Source organism: Heterocephalus glaber, unplaced genomic scaffold (genome assembly GCF_053883595.1).
Source record: "Heterocephalus glaber isolate CG9 unplaced genomic scaffold, H.glaber_assembly_v1.0 deba00001831, whole genome shotgun sequence".
Taxonomy (NCBI): domain Eukaryota; kingdom Metazoa; phylum Chordata; class Mammalia; order Rodentia; family Bathyergidae; genus Heterocephalus; species Heterocephalus glaber.
Window position 1 is genome coordinate 1566915 of NW_028258491.1, and position 21751 is coordinate 1588665.

The 21751-nt window shown below is 36.0% G+C and overlaps 2 pseudogenes; one reads left to right on the forward strand and one right to left on the reverse strand.

Annotated features, from left to right (window-relative positions):
• Positions 1 to 1688: 1688 nt before the first annotated feature.
• Positions 1689 to 2737, reverse strand: LOC101703511 (olfactory receptor 1165-like; annotated as a pseudogene).
• A 16494-nt stretch (positions 2738 to 19231) lies between these two features.
• On the forward strand, positions 19232 to 20776 carry LOC101716876 (porimin pseudogene; annotated as a pseudogene).
• The last annotated feature ends 975 nt before the right edge of the window (positions 20777 to 21751 follow it).

Here is a 21751-nt window from a genome sequence, read left to right on the forward strand (position 1 = left end):
AGTATGCATAATAGTGAATGAATAAATCAAACATCAAAGTCAAAATAATACAGACATTTGTAAAATAAAAGTCAGCTAATATGTTTTCACCATAGTTTCAGAATCATGTGCAGAGAATCGAAGAATGTACACAGATGTAACAGAAGTAACAGAGCCACAGCTCCCGGTTCCCTAGAGGACAGAACAGGTAATTTTTCTGGTCCATGACAGAGTTAGGGTTCAAAAACACATAGTAAAATAAACAAACTAAATCTGAAAAATGTTATTAAAATTTAGGGACCATGGATCAACATGAGAAGGGACAGAAAAAGACGATATAAGAATTTCTAATTGATACCGAGATTTATTTTTAAAAGATAATAATTAAGAATACTATAAGACAGCAGCAATACTTGGGTGAAAACAACAGTGTTGTGAACCTGTGTGAGCTGCAGTGAATAAAGGTGTCCACATCCTCACCGTCTGCTTACATCTGTAACCCAGGCACACCTCTCTGTGGAAAGGTGTATTTCTTCACTTGGGGATGAGGACCTCAGCTCTGTTACATGGTCAGGGTTTTGCTAGGTGAAGAACAAGTATGTCAGTTCTTAGGTTTTGGGGTGCAAGACCTCAAATATTTTCACTAGGCCTATTTGTTTTGAGACATTTCCACAGACTAGGGGGCCAAGGAATGTAAAGTTGATGAACACTGTTTGAGGAGATCAGTACTGATAGAAGTGTGTCATTAAGCAAAACTTTCCTTGACTCCACAGCCTGAAGTGGCACTGCTTTAGCTGAAGTGAAGATGTACATAGGCACAAAGATGATGAATATCTATCTATATGGGGACTTATGCCATAAAGTTGGCATTTAAAACCAACAAGGTGAGAAAGGAATCTTTTTTTTTTCAGTTAGCAACAGGTGACAATGAAATTTCTAAAGTCAGTGAGAAGTTAGGGTAAAATAAATCATCTCCTTAGTTCAGCAAGTGAGTGGATATAGATGGCATTTACTGATAAGAAATTTGTGTGAAAGATACGATTATTATATGAATGTGTGAGCTAATGCACACTTTAATAATTTTGGTCATGCATGTCTCGGTAATGAGTGGAGTATTAGAATTAAATTGAACTTTTTTCTTGTTATCACCATTATCTTAGCATATTTTATGGGACTGCAATGCATTACATTCAGGCTCAAAAAACAAAACCAGTAAAACATATAGACAATAGCTAATATTTTCACTTCTATTTGTTTAAAGTTAGACAATATGCTTTGAGATATAAACTCAGGCTCCTCAATTTATTTAAAACAGTTCTGGTGAAACAGAAGGTTGTCCTTTATAGAAATTGGGAATAAAGATGTGAGGTATGAGGAGCTAAGTCTGGGTCCAGGGAAGGCTGTGCTCATATGTGCCTGCATTGTTTTTATTAAGCACAACTTAAGCCTTCTTAAGCTAAGTCCTTGGTTCTCAATTTAGATTGGTTCCTCCTCATTCTGACCTCCATATTTCCCACTGGGAAATCTCTTCAGATAAAGTGCATAGGCAAGCAGTGTATTTGGATTAAACCAGAAAACATTGTAAGGCATTCCGAACATTAAACAGCTTTCATTTAATTATGATTGAAAGTATAATCATATATGAATTAAAAACTAAATTATCGTCAATATTTGTTAAACATGGATATGATTAAGACATAAGTGTGTATTTATTTGAATTGTATTGAGTGAGGATGCAACTTGGATATCATTATCTTCCTGACCGTGTCTTTCACATCCTTGTTCCTCAGGTTGTAATGAGGGGGTTCAGCCTGGGGATCAGGACTGTATACAGGACAGTGAACACTTTGACCAGCAAACAGAAGCTCTGGGAGCTGGGCTCGCAGTAGAGGAGGAAGAGGATGCCATGGAAGATGCTGAGGGCCCTCAGGTGGGAGGTGCAGGTGGAGAAGGCTTTTTGGAGTCCACACTTGGAGGGCATCCTGACGAAAGTTACCAAAATGAAGACATAGGAGGTGAGGGTGATCAGGAGGCTGCAGGCTTCAGTCAGTATAGAAATTATTAAACATATCATCTGGCTGAAGGAGGGGTCAGAGCAGGACACAATGAGGACAGTGGAGTACTCACATCTGAATTGGTTGATGATGTTGGACTCGCAGTAGCACAGCTACACAAGAGAATTCATGATTGTCAAGGAACCCAGTGCACCCCACATGTAAGTTCCTGCCACCAGGAGAGCACAGAGCTTAGGAGACATTGCCACTGTGCAGAGGAGGGGGTTACAGACATCCAGGAACCAGTCATAGACCATCACTCCCAACATGAATATCTCTATGATCACACAGGCACAGCCAAAGAAAAACTGTCATGCATCCCTTGAAGGAGATCATTCTCTCCTCCAAAATCAGGATTTCTAATAGTTTGGGTGTAAATACAGTGGAATGACAAATATCTAAAAAGGAAAGATGGCTGAGGAAAAAGTACATGGGCATATGAAGTTTGGGATTGAGTTTCCTGACCACAATTATGCCCAAGTTTCCCACCAGAGTGACTGTGTAGATGGTCAGGGACACCAGCAAGAGGGGCGCCTGGAGCTGGGGGTAATCTGAGAGCCCCACCAGGATGAACGAGGTCACAGAGCTCTGGTTTCCCTGATAATGTGCCATGATTCTGCATTTTAAAAAGGAAGAATGAAGATGATATTGCACCTTGTTAAATGGAGAAACTCAGGCGGGGCTCAGTAGAAACCACAGAGATGCTTACTTTCCAGTCACTTGTATTTTGCTTCATTTTAGACTCTTGCATGGCCACTTATTGAACCATAATTACAATTACCTGTATCCTTCAGTTCTCTGTGCTTTTCTTATCTGGAAGAAAACAGTAGTACTTATAAGTACTGCTACTATCTGTAAATTATATATAAATATATCTGATACAGTGTACTTCCTAATAAAATATATATCATAAATGGAGAGAGCAAAATCAGACAATTGTTGCCCAGGTCATAGAAGTCATATGATCATGTCAGAGGAGTCCTTGAGAATATTAAATAATTGTAATTTGCAAGTAAACATAAAATTGTAAAAACTCAGGGTAGGAAGCATATATTGTCAAGCATAATGCTCTTCATTGATTCATTGGAATTCTACCTATTCTAATGTGCACCATATTATCAAGGTCTCAAACATCTACTTAGAATTTTTATCTGGTCTCATCAAAAATTTAACTTAATATTTTGTTGTTAAAATTACATCCCCCAATATCATTATGTTTAATGTTCATAGATGTGAATCATATGAAGTTATACACTGAGGAACATTTTGGAGGCAACTGTTCTCAGCAGTGAAGATTGAACCTAAGACTTTGGCATTGAGCTGCAGCTTATGTTTAATTACCTAATTTGACACAGGGTCTCACGCTGTCTCCAAAATGTCCCAGCTGGGCTTGAACTTTCAGTCTTCTCATGAAATCTGCCCCTCCTAATTCCAGACACCAATCTTCCCACTGTACTTATGTTCAGGCACCCATATTATTTCTATTGTGACAGACCATGCCGGGTCAGATTTTTTTTTTATTGAATTCTTTTATTGGTACATTGTAGGTATACAACACAATTACATTTCTCATTGGGAATTGTACCTTTACATGATGCATCTTGGTTCTTATTTTTTCCCCATTCCTAGGCCTCCCTTCATGCCTTCCACCCTTCCCTATTTACAAAGACTTTATTTCCATTTTGTCCATTTCTCATCATTTTTCCTTTCCCTTCTTTCCTTTCCTGTGCCCCCCCCCACTACCCCTACTCCTTTGGAACTTTTCTTCCTATTTTACATTTTCGATTATTCATTCTAATCATTGGTACATTTTAGGTATACAATATAATGACATTCATCATTGGAAATTTGCACCTTTACATAATCTCTCTTGGTTCTTATTTTTCACCCTTGCCCAGCCCAATCTCCAACCCCTCCATTCCTCCCTATTTACAAAGATTTTGTTCCTATTTTTCCATTTTGTCATATTAATCCCATTCCCTTCTATCCTTTCCTCTAGCCCTCCCACTTCCTTCCCCTTTGCCCCTTTTCTTCCTATGTCATATTACCTATTATACATTTAGTCCTACTTTACACTTTCAGTTTCTCACACCAGAGAAACTATTCGGAATTTATTCATGAGTGTCCTATTTATTTCACTTAAGAGTATTGCCTCAATGTGCATCCACTTAGCTATAAATGTCTCTAATTTCTCATTTTTTATGGCTGAGTAGTACTCCATTTTATAAAACAAACACAGTTTCTTTTATCCAGGCTCCAGTTGATTGGCATTTGGGTTGTTTCCAAGTTTTAGCTATTACAAACTGTGCTGCTATGAACATGGGCACATATATATCACTGTGGTATGATTCATTTAATTCTTTGGGGAAGATCTCCAGCAGTGGAATAGCTGGGTCAAATGGGATTTCCAGTCCTAGTTCTTTGAGGTATCTCTATACTGATTTCCACAGTGCTTGCACCAGTCTACACTCCCACCAGCAGTGGAGCATGGTTGCTCTTTCCCCACAGCCCCACCAGCATTTGTTATTGTTTGATTTCATGATAGCAGCCATTCTTTCTGCAGTGAAGTGGAATCTCAGCATTGTTTACATTTGCATCTCTCAAATGACCAGTGATGTTGAACATTTTTTCATGTATTTATTTGCTATTTCTACTTCTTTGTCTGAGAAATGTCTGTTCATTTCTGATGCCCATTTTTGGATTGGGTCTTTAAATTTGGGAGGTCTTATCTTTTTAAGTTCTTTATAGATTTGAGATAGTAGACCTTTGTCTGAGGAAGAGCAGTTGAAGATTTTTTCCCACATTGTGGGTTGACTCTTCACACCGCTGGTGATTTCTCTTGCTGTACAGAAGTTTTTCAAAAGAAGAGATCCCACTTGTTGATTGTTTGTTCTAGTTCACGGGCAACTGAGGTTTTGTTCATAAAATCATTTCCTACACCAATGTCTTCAAGGGTTGTACCTAACCTCTGTTCCAACTGGTTCAGAGTTTCTATTTTAATATTTAGATCTTTAATCCATTTTGATTTCAGTTTAGTGCATGGTGAGAGATACAGGTCTAGTTTTAATCTTTGGCAAGTTGAAGCCCAATTTTTCCAGCATCATTTATTAAAGAGGCTATCTTTCCTCCAGTGAGGGTGTTTGGATCCTTTGTCAAAGATGACATGGTTGAGTGTGTCTGGCATTGTTTCTGCATCTTCTAATCTGTTCCACTGGTCCTCAAGTCTGTTTCTTTGCCAGTACTATGCTGTTTTTATCACAGTAGCTTTGCAGTAGAGTTTCAAATTGGACATTGTGATATCCCCTGCCACGTTTCTGTTATCTAGAATTGCTTTTGCTATTCTGGGTATCTTCTTGTTCCAAATGAATTTTTGGATTGTTTTCTCAAGGTCTATGAAGTATGCTGCTGGGATCTCAATTGGAATTGCATTAAATCTATCTAGCAGTTTTGGAAGTATGGCCATTTTCACTATATTAATCCTTCCTACCCAGGAGCAGGGGATTTCTGTCCATTTTCTGATATGATCTTCAATCTCTCTTTTCAGAGTGCCATAGTTTTCAGAGAAGAGGTCTTTGATTTCTTTTGTTAGGATGATTCCTAGGTATTTCAGTTTTTTGGATGATATTGTGAAAGGAATTATTTGCCCTATTTCTCTCTCAGTGAGTCTGTCATTGGTGTAGAGGAAAGATATTGATTTTTGTGTGTTGACCTTATAACCAGCTACTTGACTGAATTTGGTTATTAAGTCTAGAAGACTTTTGGTGGAGTTCTTGGGGTCTTCAATATAGAGTATCATGTCATCTGAAAATAATGACAATTTGACTGCTTCATTACATGTCTTTATTCCTTTTATTTCTTTCTCTTGTCTAATTGCTGTGGCTAATTTTTCCAGAACTATATTGAACAAGAGTGGTGATAGTGGACATCCTTGTCTTGTTCCTGATTTTAGTGTGAAGGTTTTCAATTTTTGACCATTTAGTATGATATTGGCTGTTGGTTTTTCATAGATGGCTTCTATCAGTTTGAGGTAGAGAGCATCCATTCCAATTTTTTGTAGCGTTTTTATCATAAATGCATTCTGGATTTTGTCAAATGCTTTTTCTGCATCTATGGAGATAATCATATGGTTTTTGTCCTTGGCTCTATTGATATAGTGTATTACATTAATTGATTTTCGTATGTTTAACCATCCCTGCATCCCTGGCTTGAATCTCACTTGAACAGGATGTATGATTTTCTTGATGATCTTCTGCATTCTGTTTGCCATTATCTTATTAAGGATTTTTGCATCTATGTTCATTAGTGAGATTGGCCTATGCTTCTCTTTTTCGGTTGGGTCTTTCCCTGCTTTGGGGATCAAGGTGATGCTTGCTTCCAAGAATGAATTTGGGAGTATTGCTTCCCTTTCAATTTCATTGAAGAGTTTAAACAGTAGTGGCAGTAGTTCCTCTCTAAATGTCTTGTAGATTTCAGCAGTGAAGCCATCAGGTCCTGGGTTTTTCTTAGTTGATAAGTTTTCAATTACATTTTCAATTTCATTGGTTGATATTGGGTTGTTCAGAATTTTTAGGTCTTCTTCCTTCAACTTTGGTAATTCATATGTATCTAGGAATCTGTCCATTTCTTCTGTGTTGTCCATTTTATTGGCGTATAGGTTCTGGAAGTCGATATTGATGATCCTCTGGATTTCTGCTGTGTCTGTTGTAATTTCACCCTTTTCATTCCTAATTGCATGGATTTGGGCCTTTTCTTTCTTTTTTCTGACAAGCTTGGCTAAAGGTTTGTGAATTTTGTTGATTCTTTCGAGGAACTAACTCTTGGCTTCATTAATTTTTAGAATCGTTCTCTCAGTCTCCATTGCATTGATTTCTCTTCTGATCTTTATAATTTCCTCCCTTGTATGAGCTTTGGGGTTGTCCTGGTCTTCTTTTTCTAGAAGCTTGAGGTTCAGCATCAGGTTGTTTATTTGAGCTTGTTCTGTTTTCCTAATATGCGTGTTCACTGCTATGAATTTCCCTCATAAGACTGCTTTCATTGTGTCCCATAGATTCCGATATATTGTATTGTCATTGTCATTTAATTGAAGGAACTGTCTGATTTCTTCTTTAATTTCCTCTGTGACCCATTGGTTATTCAGAAGTGTGTTGTTCAATTTCCATGTGTTTATGAAATTTTTTGAGTTTCTTTTGCTATGGATCTCCCATTTCATTGCACTATAGTCTGATAATCTACAGGGGATAACTTCAATTCCTTTGCGCTTACTTAAACATGTTCTATGTGTGAGTATGTGGTCTATTTTTGAGAATGACCCATGTGCAGCTGAGAAGAATGTGTATTCTGATTTTGTGGGGTGGAAGTCTCTGTAAACATCTGTTAAGTTCATTTGTTCAAGAGTTCGATTGAGTTCTAGTATTTCATTACTTACTTTTAGTCTAGTTGATCTATCTATTTGTGACAGTGGGGTTTTGAGGTCCCCCACTACAATTGTATTAGTGCATATATGACTTTTCATGTCCGTTTGTATTTGTCTTATATAGTTGGGTGTACTAGTGTTTGGTGCATAGATATTTATGATTGTCATCTCTTCCTCTTGGATTCTTCCCTTTACAAGGATGTAGTGTCCTTCATCTCTCTTAATCAGTGTCAGTTTGAAATCTACTTGATCTGCAAAGAGGATAGCTACTCCTGCTTTTTTGGGTGTTCCTCTCACATGGAGTATTGTTTTCCACCCTTTAACTTTCAGTCTATGAGTTTCCTTTTGAATTAAGTGTGTTTGTTGTATGCAGAATATTGTTGGATTTTGCTTCTTGACCCATTCTGCCAGTCTATTTCTTTTGATTGGTGAAATGAGAACATTAATGTTGATGGTTATAGCTGAAAAATATTGACTTGTCATTACCATGACTTTTTCTTTTTGTTGGGTTCTCCCCCTTTACATTTAATTTCTTGTCATGCCAGATGGGTTCATTCTGCTTTGCTCCCTGGGGTTGTGATCCTCACTATCTGTTCCTAGGCTATTGTGTAAAATTCTTTGGAGTGCTGGTTTGGTATTCATGAAGTTCCTAAGGTGCTCTTTGTCATGAAAGTATCTTATTTCTCCATCCATTTTGAAAGATAGTTTTGCAGGGTACATCAATCTGGGTTGGAGGCTGTTTTCTTTTAGGGCTTGGAATATGTCACTCCAAGCTCTTCTTGCCTTGATGGTTTCTGTTGAGAAATCTGCTGTCATTCTGATGGACTTTCCTTTGTATGTGATTTGTTTCTTTTCTCTGCTTGTAGAACTTTGTTCTTCTGTTGTTTCTGGAATCTTAACAATTATATGCCTATGTGTAGATTTGTTTTGATCAAGGCTATTTGGAGTCCTATATGCCTCACTTATCTGTATGTCAAGTTCTTTTCCCCTGCTTGGGAAGTTTTCTGCCATTATTTCTGTGAAGAGATTTTTTATGTCCTCTCCACTCTCTCCTGTTTCTTCATTGAGCCCAATCAGTCTTGTGTTATTCTTCGTTGTATTGTCTAGCAGCTGCTGGTTTGATTTCTCATATTCCCTTATAATTTTGAAGCAATTTTTCTTTTCCTGGTCCCTAATTGCATTCTTATCTTCTATATCTGAAATTCTGTCCTCACATTGGCTCATTCTGCTGTGTAGACTTTCAGTGGAGTTTTTCATGTCCTGGAAATCTATTTGCATCTGTTTTATTTATTCCATTTATTTGGATTTCTATGTTGGGATTCCATCATGTTCCTGAGCTGCTCTCTAGATTTATTAATCATGTCTTGCACTAGGGGTACAATTTCTCCTGTTATCTGAGAAATTATTTCTGATTTCATTTTTTCCAGATCCCCTTTTGTTGCCAGTTCAGTGGGTCCAGGTGGTTGAGTATCAGAATGGTCCTTCTCATTTCCCTTTGTGCTTGCTGTAGGTGATCCGGAAGTCTGGTTTTGAGACTTATTTACTTGTTTTCTCATTTCAACTGCGACAGGGGGCTGTTAGCACCTGCACAGATTACCTCCTCTGAGCTGGGTGAGGTGGGACAGGGGCCGGGAGCAGCAGTAGGGATGTTGACCCAAAAGTCCATTCCTGTGGTCTGGGAGCTGTGGGAGGGATGGTGGCCTGGAAGCCCCTTCCTCTGGACCAGGAGCACAGGGACAGAAGGTGGCCCAAAAGCCCTTTCCTCTGGGCTGGGAGCAGTGGGAGGGATGGTGACTGGGAAGTCCCTTCCTTTGGACCAGGAGCAGTGGGACAACAGCTCAGAAGCTCCTACCACTGGGCCGGGAACAGCAGGACTCAGTACTTTGGTCTCGTAGTCTGATGTCCTCTGTGTCTTTGTAGTGTGGAACCAGGTGGCTGCCTGTCTGCAGTTGGGTGATTCGGTGTCTTCTGCATGACTCAGGACCTTGGTAGGGCTTGGGCAGACCTGCCTGTCTGCAGCAGGCTGATTCGGCATCTTCTGCATGACCGCTCACCATATGTTTTTCTGTATTATTTCTGAAAATACTTTGTGTTTGACAAATTTTTAAACAGACAATATTAGAAGACATTTTTTTCATCAACTTTTGTGCACAGTAAGTATCATCCTGAGAACTAGATGGAATTATACTAGATAAAATAAAAGGAATTTTGTGAAAAAAGTATATATATATTATATATATATATATATAATCATTTGTACATCACCACAAGTAATGCTAAGATTTACTGAAAAGTTTGTATAGAGATTTTGAAGTAAAAGTATACAAGCAATGTACATATTCTGAAAATATGTTGTCAGGAAAATTCATTTTGAATGGGAAAGTTATAAAATACATTGTTGATAGAGCTGAAAGTCCACCCTTCCTGGGGCTGCCTCAAAAAAATGGGGACAAGTTCTTTTGGTGGAAAGAAATGGGTGTATTTACTCCACAGCAGAATGAGAGTATCCACTTCTCCTCACAAATCTCTGTCTCCCTATGTTAATTTCTGCCTGGTCTTTTATGTCCAGGTGACTCCAATCTCCCTGCCTCCCATTTCCAAGTTAAAGCAGAACTTGAACACCTGGGGTGGTATCTGAATATTCTTCTCAGGCAGTCATGATATTTCTGAGACTGAGCATTAATTCTCTGTGCAGTCATTTGAGTGGGGACAGGAAGAGTATTCATGGTCTCAGCAAGGGGAAGCTGGAGAAGTAGCCTATTTTTTGAAATCCAAAAGTTTTAAAGATTAATTTTTTGTCTCAGTTACTAAATCTTCAGAAATTTAATATTAATGTGAATCACCTAATTCCCCAGAAAAAAAGTGTTATAATTAGTATAATAAGTCATTGGGGAAAAAAAGACAATGAATAAGACCTTAAAAATGGATTTTAACATAGTCAATTATGTATCCTCATTCAGGATTGGTAAAACAAGTCCTGATCAGGAACACAGCATTGTAAGTCTGTTATCAGAAGTAAAAATATCTAGGTTGAAGCAGTGGCAATATGTAACTACTACTTTTACATAAGTAATTTTTATGTGCCTTTTTTCTAAAGTTAAGGGTGTGGATAAGAGTCCTTTCAGTATAATATTTTCCTAAGAATTGAATGTGTTAATAATAGAAAGTTTAGAATAGCACTGGTTTCATGCTAAAAATGGAATGTATCCCTTCAATGTATCAGAAACAAATGGCAGTATGTACCCAAATCTATACATGGCAATTGTATTTTTTCACTCCTCTTCACAATGGTTTTCACTATTTTCTAGGAAAGTTATGGAAAATACTGAACAATTCACATAAATAAAAATATTTTGGCAGACAAGATAATTATTAAAATTTATTATTCAACAGATAAGTGCACCAAATCACCATGGGTAGATGAAAATCCACCAGTGTGCCTGGTTTCATCCTCATGGAGGTAATGGTCTTTGTAGAAATAGCTGGTCCTCTCTGTGCTCTTTGTCCTGATTTACCTGATCATGGTGCTGGGGAACATGGGGATGATACTGATCACTGACCTGGATCCCCAGCTGCGCATGCCCATGTACTTTTTTCTCATTCAACTCTCATTACTAGACCTCAGCTACTCAAGTATCATCACCCCCTAAAACCTTACAGAACTTATTGACTTCCACCAAGAGCATCTCCTTCCTGGGCTGCTTCACCCAGATGTTCTTTTTTGTAGTTTTTGTCACTGCTGAATGTTTCCTTCTCTCCTGGATGGCCTATGATGGCTATGTAGCTATCTGCAGCCCCCTGCACTATTCAGTCATTATGACAACAGTACTGTACCATTCCCTGCTTGCTAGATCCTATTTAATTGCCTTTGTATATTGCACTGTGGTTATAGTTTCCATGAGCTGCCTGCACTTCTGTAACTTGAATTTCATCCAACACTTCTTCTGTGACACATCCCCAATTTTAGCCCTGTCCTGCAGTGACACTTCTGAGGTTGAAATCATTATATTCATTTGTGCTGGATCTAATATAATGCTGTCCCTTATCACCATATCTGGGTCCTTTGTGTTTATACTGTCCACTATCCTGAAAATTAATTCCACTGCTGGAAAAAAAAATGCCTTCTCCACCTGTGCCTCCCATCTGCTGAGTCACTGTCTTCTACAGCAGTACAATTTTTACTTACCTAAAACTGAAGACATCCTACTCCTTGTGAAGCAATTGGGTGGCTTCTGTGTTTTACACAATTGTGATCCCCATTCTGAACCCTCTCATTTACAGTCTCAGAAACCAAGAGGTGAAGAAAGCTGCCCTGAGAGTCCTGGAAAAGAGAGCAGATTCCATTCAATTAAAATAACAGTGATGCTAGACATTTACACTTTTCCCCTGTCTTTTGTTGTTCTCAGAAATTCTTTTTTCTCATTGAAAAAAATGAAATCTTATTTTTTTACCTTTCCATCTGCTCTTTTCTTAACAAACAGGATCTTGGATATTTTGAGAAACAAGTACTTACAAAATCATATTATAATTTGGAGTCATCAATTAAGTTTTAAATCTAAGATGTAAAAAATCTACACTATTAAGGAAAAACCTTATGCCAAAAATAAGAATCTTTGTAATTTTATAACACACATCAATATGAAATTTCTGCAAATCTCAATTTTAAAATAGTTTTACAATAAAACAGCACTTCATTTTGCACATGTCATTATTTTTATAGTGATTTTCAGCAGCAAATTTTGGGGCAAGTCAAGATTTTCAAGTCAAGATTACTGCATTTACATTCTACATCTTGTGCTTGTCTAGCATTTGACAAACACTAATTTGCTGAGATAGGTTCTGTACACCCACATGCACAATATATAACAATTCCATGTCTCTCTCATCAGAAGTTGGACATAAAACTTTAAGAACAATAAAATAAGTGCTGGCTATTATCACCAGATGGCTTGCATTCCTATAATATTTTGGCATAATAAACACTACATTTTTCTGAACAGTGTCCCTTTGTTTCACCAATCTCAGTTTTTTGTACCAGGGATCAAACTCGCAACCTTGTGCTTGTGAAGCAGGCAACAGAACCACTGAGCTAAATCCCCGACCCTTTTACCAATCTCTTTTTAAAATTTAATTTACAAACTAAAAAATAGCTTAAAAAATTGGGGAACAGTTCCCACTTTAGGATTAGGTAATACATTGAAGTAGAATTAAGTTATAGGAAAGTGATATATATTAATGTTGAAAACAATTTAGAAAATTATGATTATATATAAAGAAGAAGTACATATCCATGTTGCCTGTTTTGTGCATGCTTTTGTGGGGGTTATAAATATATACGTCTCTATATATTTACCATATTTCTTGTCATTTCTTTTATAATTGCCACTTTATTTACCTTAAAGTTTACTCTCTTATAAATTCTGCATAATTTATACATGTAAGATTACCATGTGCTCAACATATGAGAAAAATTGCTACTTTCATTGTATAGTGATTTGAACCTGAAATGTACTGATTTTACCAATTTGAAAATCAGTGAGCAATCAGAGTTGTTACACGTGTTCCTGTGAGCCATGTGGAGACCAAACCTTTCTGTGACATGACAATGAGCTTCAGCCACTGGCTTCTTTGCCTTTCTCTGGATGTCTTCAGGCTTATAGTCTTCTTTCAAAGTAAATTTATAATTATCTTATTTGCCTCATATGTTATACTCTTAAACTTGTTGCAAAACTAAGAATTGACAATGAATTTACAATATTTGGCAAAGCTTAGATCAAGAAGATGGATAAAAATCTCCTATTTTTAAGAATAGTTTTCTCTACATTTATAATGTCAGTTTAAAAATTCTGTTTCATATCTTAAGGTTGTTGTATAATGCATATTTCCATTTTCCAAGTAAGCTGTTTTATTTGAACTTGTTTGAAAATGATTACACTGATTCCCTTACTCCAATCATGTGATTATAAAAATAACTGCTTTTTGAAATTCAAATTACTTCATCCAAATGAATTAAAATGTAACATATTACTCATGCTTTCAAATCAGTGACAAAATTATGCCTTTTATTACATCAATATTACTTATAATCTTTTTATACTTAACTTGAATATCTGTCTTTTCTAGAATCCATATTTGTAGATATTCCTGGTTGTCTTTCTTTGTGATTAGGATTAAAAATTTTATAAATATTTACTGTTTGATGTATTGTTGGGGCTCTTTTCTCATCACATAAATGTCTTAGTAATTTCATATATTATGGACTATTTCCACTCTCCAGGTATTTTTATATGGCATATTTTTATCTTATACTCATGCATTTGTATTTTCATGATTCAGAGACTATATCAGGTTTTTTGGCAAACTGATCAATAGAATGTATGGCCTTGTAGCTAACATTTTAGTTTAAGAAATGCTTTAATTTTAATTGAAATAAAGCTGATTTTTTTGTTACATGAACTGGGAAACACTGATGTTCTCATGAAGGTCTATTTTTCTCCTTTCCCATGTTGTTACTCTCCCTTTGTGTTCCTGGGTAGTGACTTTTGCAAAGAAGTTTTAAAGTACATGTTAATATATGGTGGGTTCATCAGATATTGACATTATTGGTGGATATTATGTCCTGAAAAAAGTGCTAAGACCTCAAACTCATGCCAAAGTTTAGGACCAACCACTGGATTGCATGGTTTCATCCTGAGACACCATAGGCTATGACACATCACAACAATGAAGCCACTTACTCAAAAGATCTTCACACAACAGGACTTCCACTCTCCATTTCCAGTGATCTTCAAACTTCAAAAATCATACACACACACACACACACACACACACACACACACACACACAATGAATCATCAGAAAAAAGGAAACAACGTTTCACAAATTCATAATTTCCTCCCAGAAATTGATCTCAGATATTGCAGTGGAAGAAATTTCAAATAATTTATAAAAGTGACAGTGTAAATGATTATTGATATCAAAGATGGTGGAAAGAGGTGGAATTAATGAAATACTTAAATATTTACTGAGATAATAGAAGATACAATAGAGAACTGAATGAATCAAGGAGGAAAGCATGGTACAATATATGATAGACTGCATTACTAAAAATTGAAATTCTGGAAAAAGAATTAAGATATCCTGGAAGTCAATCCTTAAGCAGTCAAATGAAAAATTCATTTTAAAGTCTTAATGTTAATTAAAATGAATAATAAGAGAATATAAAAATTATATGATAAAGTGGATGTGCTGCAACAATGGCCCAATAAGAGCATAAAGGAAGAGAAGTAATGAGATTATTTGAGAAATGTTTGAAAATTTCAAAGAACAAAATGAAGACTCAAGTAGGATGATAGCGTACAGCCCAATGGCACAGAAAACCTATTCAATGGAATTGTAGGAGAAACTTTTACTAGGGAACAGAGGCAAATAAACAAAACCAAAAAAGAAACTCCTCATGGCATATCATAGTTAATTTGCTATAAAAATTTTGACATAGATGGTTAAGAGCAGATACAAAGAAATGCTAAATCCCTCAGAATTATTAAATCAAACTCAACAATTATTTTTTTTGCAACTGAAACTCTAAAAGCCAGAAGGGCTTGAACTGATGTGCTTTAAGACCTGAAGAAAATAATTACAAACTTACAGTGCTACACCTAGTCAAATTGAAGGAAATATAAAGACCTTCAAAGATAAGTCTAAAATAATGCTTACTGAATAGAAAGTGTTGCTAAATTTCTAAAAGGAATTTTCAAAACCAATAAACAGGGCAGTCACAATCATGAGACTAAGGGAAAAAATGAATCTCATTGTGGGAATAGATAAAAAAGAGGAAGAAATACCAGATATGAACCAAACACTAGAAAAATAACAAAATGTGATAAAATAATCAAAAATACTTAACAATATTTAAGGAAATTAATAAGTGACATAAAATGACAGATTGGGTCAAAACACAACACCTTGATACATGTTGCCTTAAAGAATTGTATGTGGCCCAAAAAGACACTGATTGAAAAGAAAAGGAGACTTCAGTCAGCTTGAAGACTAAAACAAGTCAGAAGAGCTATGCTTAGATATACCAAGGAAGACTTCAAAGAGAAATGATTCAGTAGAGACAAAGAAGGCCACTGCCTATTGGCAAAGGGAGCAATCTACAAAGAGAAAAACCACTGTAAATATGCATGTACCCAACATTGATGTACCCAGTTTCATGAACACTTCTTGATATAAAAGGTCATATAGAATTTAATGCAATAATTGTGGGTGTCTTCAATATCATACTCTCACAAATAGATGGTCAATTAGAGTTAACACAACAAAGAAAAATAAGACTATGCTATACAATTCAAAAATATTTAACAAAAATTGTACAGAGATTATCATAAAAAAGACTAGTACACATTCTTTGTAGCATTCATGGAAATTCCTCCAAAATAGACAATATTTTAAGCCCATAAATTGTCATTGAACTTAAAATATTAAAATAATATCAGATGGCCTAAAATATTACAACATGATGAATCTATAAATCAACAGCAAAAAACCACAGAAAAGACAACCACAGTAATTGAAAATTACAGTATTGAGTAATCAATGGGTCCCTGAAGGTATAAAAGGAGAAATTAAAAAATGCTTATAATTAAGTGATGATGGAAATACTATATATCAGAATCTGAAGGACACAATGAAAATAGTTCTGAAAATGTTTAGAGCTCTGCCAATGTTAGAAAATAAGTGATCATAAATAAAGAACCTAATGATGTAACTAAAGTTTCTAGAATAACAAGCAGTAATGGAACTTAAGTTCAATGGATGGAAAGAAATACACACATAATAGCGATGAGTTTGAAGAAATGCATGTAGGGGTTGGGGAGAAGCTTACATAAAAGAATAAAAAAATGTCATGTATGTGCACCAGCCCCCTGAGATTAAGGTAGTCATTATGTACTACAAATATGTACCAATAAAATCATAAAAATGAAAATTAGGGAAAACTGAAAAAAATGAAAATTATATTGGAAGTGAAGAGAATCCAACTGTTCATGATCAACATAATTTACTTTTTGAAAAACACCATATCACCAAAAGTGATCTGAAGATTGAATGTCACTTCAACTAAAATATTGTCATTTTTCACCATTCTAGAAAAAGCAACCCCGAAAATCATATGGAAACTCAAAAAACAGAAATTCTGCAATATTCCTGAGCCATAAGAATGATTCTGAAGGCATCACACTACTACATTTCAAGTAAACTACAACACCATGGTGAAAAGAAACACACACATTTTTAATACTGACACAACAACAAATATGAACACCACTAGAATAAGACACAAAACACAGAAATAACCACATGCACTGCCAGACATCTGACTGCTGACAAAAGGAACAAAACAACGGAAAAATGACAGCCTCTTTAATAAAAGCATGTGAAAACCTGGATAGCCACACACAGAAGGTAGAGATAGGATCTCTATCTCTCATCCTGTACCAAAATAAGTATGATCAGAGACTAGATGTAAACCTGGAAATTTGAAAACTGCTGGAAGAAAACTTATAGGAAACCCTAGAAGTTGTAGGCACAGAGGGAATTTCTAAACAGCACCCAATAGCATGAGGAAGTAGTCAACAAATGGGACTATATCAAATTAAAAATTCTGCACAGCAAACCAAATAATCAAGAAACTGAAGAGGCAACCCACAGAATGAAAGAAAGTCAGAGCTAGCTACTCTTCTGGTAGCAGATAATTATGTCTTATCAAAAAAATTCACACCAGTAAAAGAAAAAATTTCAAACAATCAAAAGGCAATTTAATTGAGCAGATAATTCTTAAAAAGAGAAGTAGAAATATCCAATATTTCTAAAAAAAATACCAATTTTAGCAACTATGGAAATACTAATTAAAACAATGAGATTCCAACTCACATCAATCAGAATACTTAATATTGTTAATAAAAAAAAAAGAAGGTTGAACAGGATGACAGTTAAATGTGTCCTCTCTTTTGATGAAAAGGTAAGCAAGTACAATTAGTATGGAAATTGGTATGGACTTTCTAAAAAAATGAAATAAAAAGAAAACTAAAAAGGAAAATACCATTTGATCCCACTATAAGATAATGTCAAATTGATGGTACAGGAAACCATAATATTAACAGAACAAGCAAGTCTCAGAGGACTATACATCATTTCCTGCTATATTTAAAATTTTAAAATAAATGAATAATAGATGATAGGAAGCAAGAAGACAATTTTCTGAATTGAGGAAGTGAATCTGCAACTGAGGGAGGTAAATTTTGTAATTAGATGACAATATATCTTATGCATATATCCATATACCCAAACAAATCTCATTATACTGTATTACTAATTTTGCTACAATGTAAAAAAGTTTACATGGCATATGCAACTTCTGAAAATAAGACCCAAAGATATGAGGAAAGTTAATCATTTTTATCTAAATGTGAAATTAAGAATGGACTGCCCTATAGAATGGGCATTCGAAAGCAGAGATTAATGGCATAAAGATCCTCTGTGAGGTCACAGGACCTCACATGGTCTCACTGCCCATATTCTCTCTGACCCCTTTGTACAACATTTCTTTCCCTTGAATTCACTTCCAGACCTTTCTAGAATAGGGGTTAGATGACATACTTCCACATGAGGTAGGTCATAGAATTTCACTGTGGCCAGCTTGTACAAAGAAATGGTGGTAAAAGGACAGAAAGCAACTTCATGGTTATGAATTATTTTAAAGGACAGGAGTTTTACTGCATATGACTTTAAGAATGATTGGCAATTGATACAGCCAGCTTTGAGGGTGAGAACAGATCCAGAGAAGAGTTATTAGAGGAAGGTTAGAGAGATACTGCTGCTGAAGTGCTTCCCAACTCCTTAATTTCAGAGTTCTCAATCTGCAAAAAGATGTACTTTGTAGTGCTATGTTCTGATCCATAATAGTTTTTCCATGTGGAACTTCCGTAGAAGTTTCAAAAAATTGAGAGTTAACTAATGGGTATGGACAGGAGAGTGGGGCTAGTAAATGGACAGTAAACTATTCATAAAGGGACTGGGGCAGAGTTAGGAAAGAGAATAGGTAAACAGAAAAGAACTAACCTAAGAATATTAAACAATCCAAGCACATAAAAACAAGGATAACCCATTCATTCTTTTATTCTTCACTTAACAAATTGTTAAGGCACACTTTCAAGTCTTCAAGATACAACTCTGAGGCTGATCAATATCTAGCCTCATGAACTTGACAGCAGCATATCAGTAGATCTAAACTGTAACCAAAACTCACAACCAAAATAATAAAATAAAGCTGCTACGTGGTCAGAGAGAAAGTGTACAGGAATAGTAAAAAGCCAATTATTTTCAAAATGGAAAAGTGACTTAGCCTTGAGGAATGCAACTTTATTAAACTGAATGTTGAATAATATCATCATTTTACATTAGTTTTGTTAATCTAGAAAATAACAGATAATGAGAAACTGACTTTTTCCAACATTTGATTTCTGTGGTAGTGACATATAAAAATGATCCTTGAATTTTATTACAAGTTAACTGAGCATCAACACTTGATGTATTTGTTACTAATTCTAACCAGATTCTTATATATAGTGAGATCACCCCACTTTCTTGTCCTCCCTTCTCATTACCTAGACAATATTTATTAGGCTTAATGTCAAAGAACAACACACTAATGTTTCAACAGACAAGCTTGACTAAAACGTTTTTGAACTGCTGTATTAAAAAAGCCTAAAGGAAGAACCTGGAATTATGGACAATTTTTGAATTTTGTAATACAGAAATATGCAGAAATATTGTACATTTAGGTTATTTGTTTCTTGCAGAAAACTTTCATTAAAATATTATGATGTGAGATGTAGGTGTTACAGATTGTGTCACTGTAAACTTGGGTATGCATATATCACTGTGGTCTGATGCTTTTAATTCTTTGGGAAGATACCTAGCAGGGGAAGACCTGGGTAAAATGGAACCTCTAATCATAGTTTTTTGAGGAATCTCCACATAGATTTGTACAGTGGATGCACGAGTGTACACTTCCACCAAAAGTGGAAAAGGGTTCCTTTTTCCCCACCACCCAACCAGTATTTGCCTTGGAGAGAGCAGAAATGCCCATCAGCTGTTGCCTGGATAAAGATTTTTTTATAAAATGGAGATTACTCAACCATAAAGAATGATAAATTTGACAGTTATAGCTAATTGGATGCACTCTGAGGCCATAATCTTAAGTGAATTAAATGCAACACATATGTGTAAATACCGAATAGTTTCTCTGATATGAGAAACTGAAAGTATAAATGAAAATCAAAATGTATAATGTATCAAGTGAAATAGGAAGAAAAGGTCCAAATGGGAAGAGGAAGTAGGGCAGGGAGTGAAGGGGAAAGGAAATACGGGAGAGAAAATAATATTAATAAAGAAGGAAAAAATGGAAACAAAGATCTTTTAAATAGGGAAAGGTGAGGCTCAGCCCAGCTCAGAGCTCTCTCTGTTGGGTCACCCGGGCTTCAGCACCAGCAAGTGCAAGCAAAGGAGGACGCGGGCCAAGTCACGTGCACTCAGGGCCTCTCTCGCCTCTGCTCCCTCCACGCTCCGCTCTGGGGCCACGGGGTGGCGTTTCTGCCCAGAACAATGGGCCTGGGTGCGCGGGGCTCTCAGGCCCCACTGCTCCTGGGGGCGCTGCAGGTGCTGGCGCTTGCGGGGGCCGCCCAGCCGCCAGAATCTCCAAATACAGACATTCCTGTGCCTCTGCACAACTCCAGTGGTAACATATCAGAGACTATGCCTTCCAGAAATACAAGCACATCTAACAACAGCAGCACCATGAAACCATTAACTCCAGTTTCCATGGTCTCAATCAACGCGACAGCTGTCACCATTAAATCTCCTTCTAAAATAGCAATACCAGGAGTCTCAACCAATACACCAACTCCCACCACCTCAAAGTCTACAACTAAAGCAACAAGTTTTTCACAAAATGTATCCCAGATGTCAACACCCACGATTACCACAACCCACAATAGTTTGGTGACACTGCTAACCACAACTCTTCACTCTAAAGAAAATAGAGGATCAAAATTTGATACTGGCAGCTTTGTTGGTGGTATTGTATTGACACTGGGAGTTTTATCTGTTCTTTACACTGGATGCAAAATGTATTATACAAAAAGAGGCATTCGGTATTGAACCATTGATGAACATGATGCCATCATTTAAGGAAATCCAAGAACCAAGGAAAGAAGACTGATGCAGCTCTATAATTTTGGTTTATTAGTTTAAAACAATGTTCTCTTAAAAGCAGTATAAAAGGACCATGTATATGATGTATTGCAGTAATATGTGAAGATTCCTCATCATTACTAAAGGTAAAAATGTCTTAAATATTTAAATGAATATTTGAAGCTTACAAATAATTTATACAGTGATTATATTCACATTTAGCAAATACATCATAGTTAGACAACTACTATCTCATGGTTTTGTGGTATTGGTCACACAAGACCAGTAACTGAATCATATCACTGAAAGGCAGGATGCCATCTGTGTTTACAATTAAGGAGCTCAGTACAGCACTCAGGATTTCAAGTGTTTGTTGCTCACATGAAGAACTTCAGTGCTTTTCAGAGCTGGATATACCCTAATTACTAATGCCATAAGTAGAAATTACGTAATTGAGTAAACTAGGTCTGAAACATAACATAAGAAAGCTTCAACATTTTATATTTTGAAGTACAGTATTCGGTCTAGAAACAAAATCTTCAAAATAAAACCCCAACCAGTATGTGTCCTTTGTTGTAATAGAAACCCAGTGGAGCATTAAAAAAGCTTGTGGTTTTTTTTTGGTTTTTTTTTTGGTACTGGGGATCGAACTTGGGACCTTGCACTTGCAAGGCAGGTGCCAGAACCACTGAGCTAAATCCCCGGCCCCAAAAAGCTTGCATTTTTATTAATAACTTCTTTTAAGATTTCAATGTTAATTGATATAATTTTCTTTATATAATTTAGGCAAACTGCAATGTTAAAAATGGTGTTTTAAGGATTCAACTGTAAGACTGGGTGAGGAAAAACTAGATACTAGATTATTTGCTACTGTGAGAATATTTGTTACTACTGGAGATGGATTTTATTTCCTATTTACTTATTAATTTTAATTTTATATTTAGTGAATATTTTTAAAGAATATAGAGCTGCTTTCAATATCTAGAAATTTTTAAAAAAATATTTCCAAAACAATACTTAGAACTGTATTGTCAGAATTACAGATTTTTGC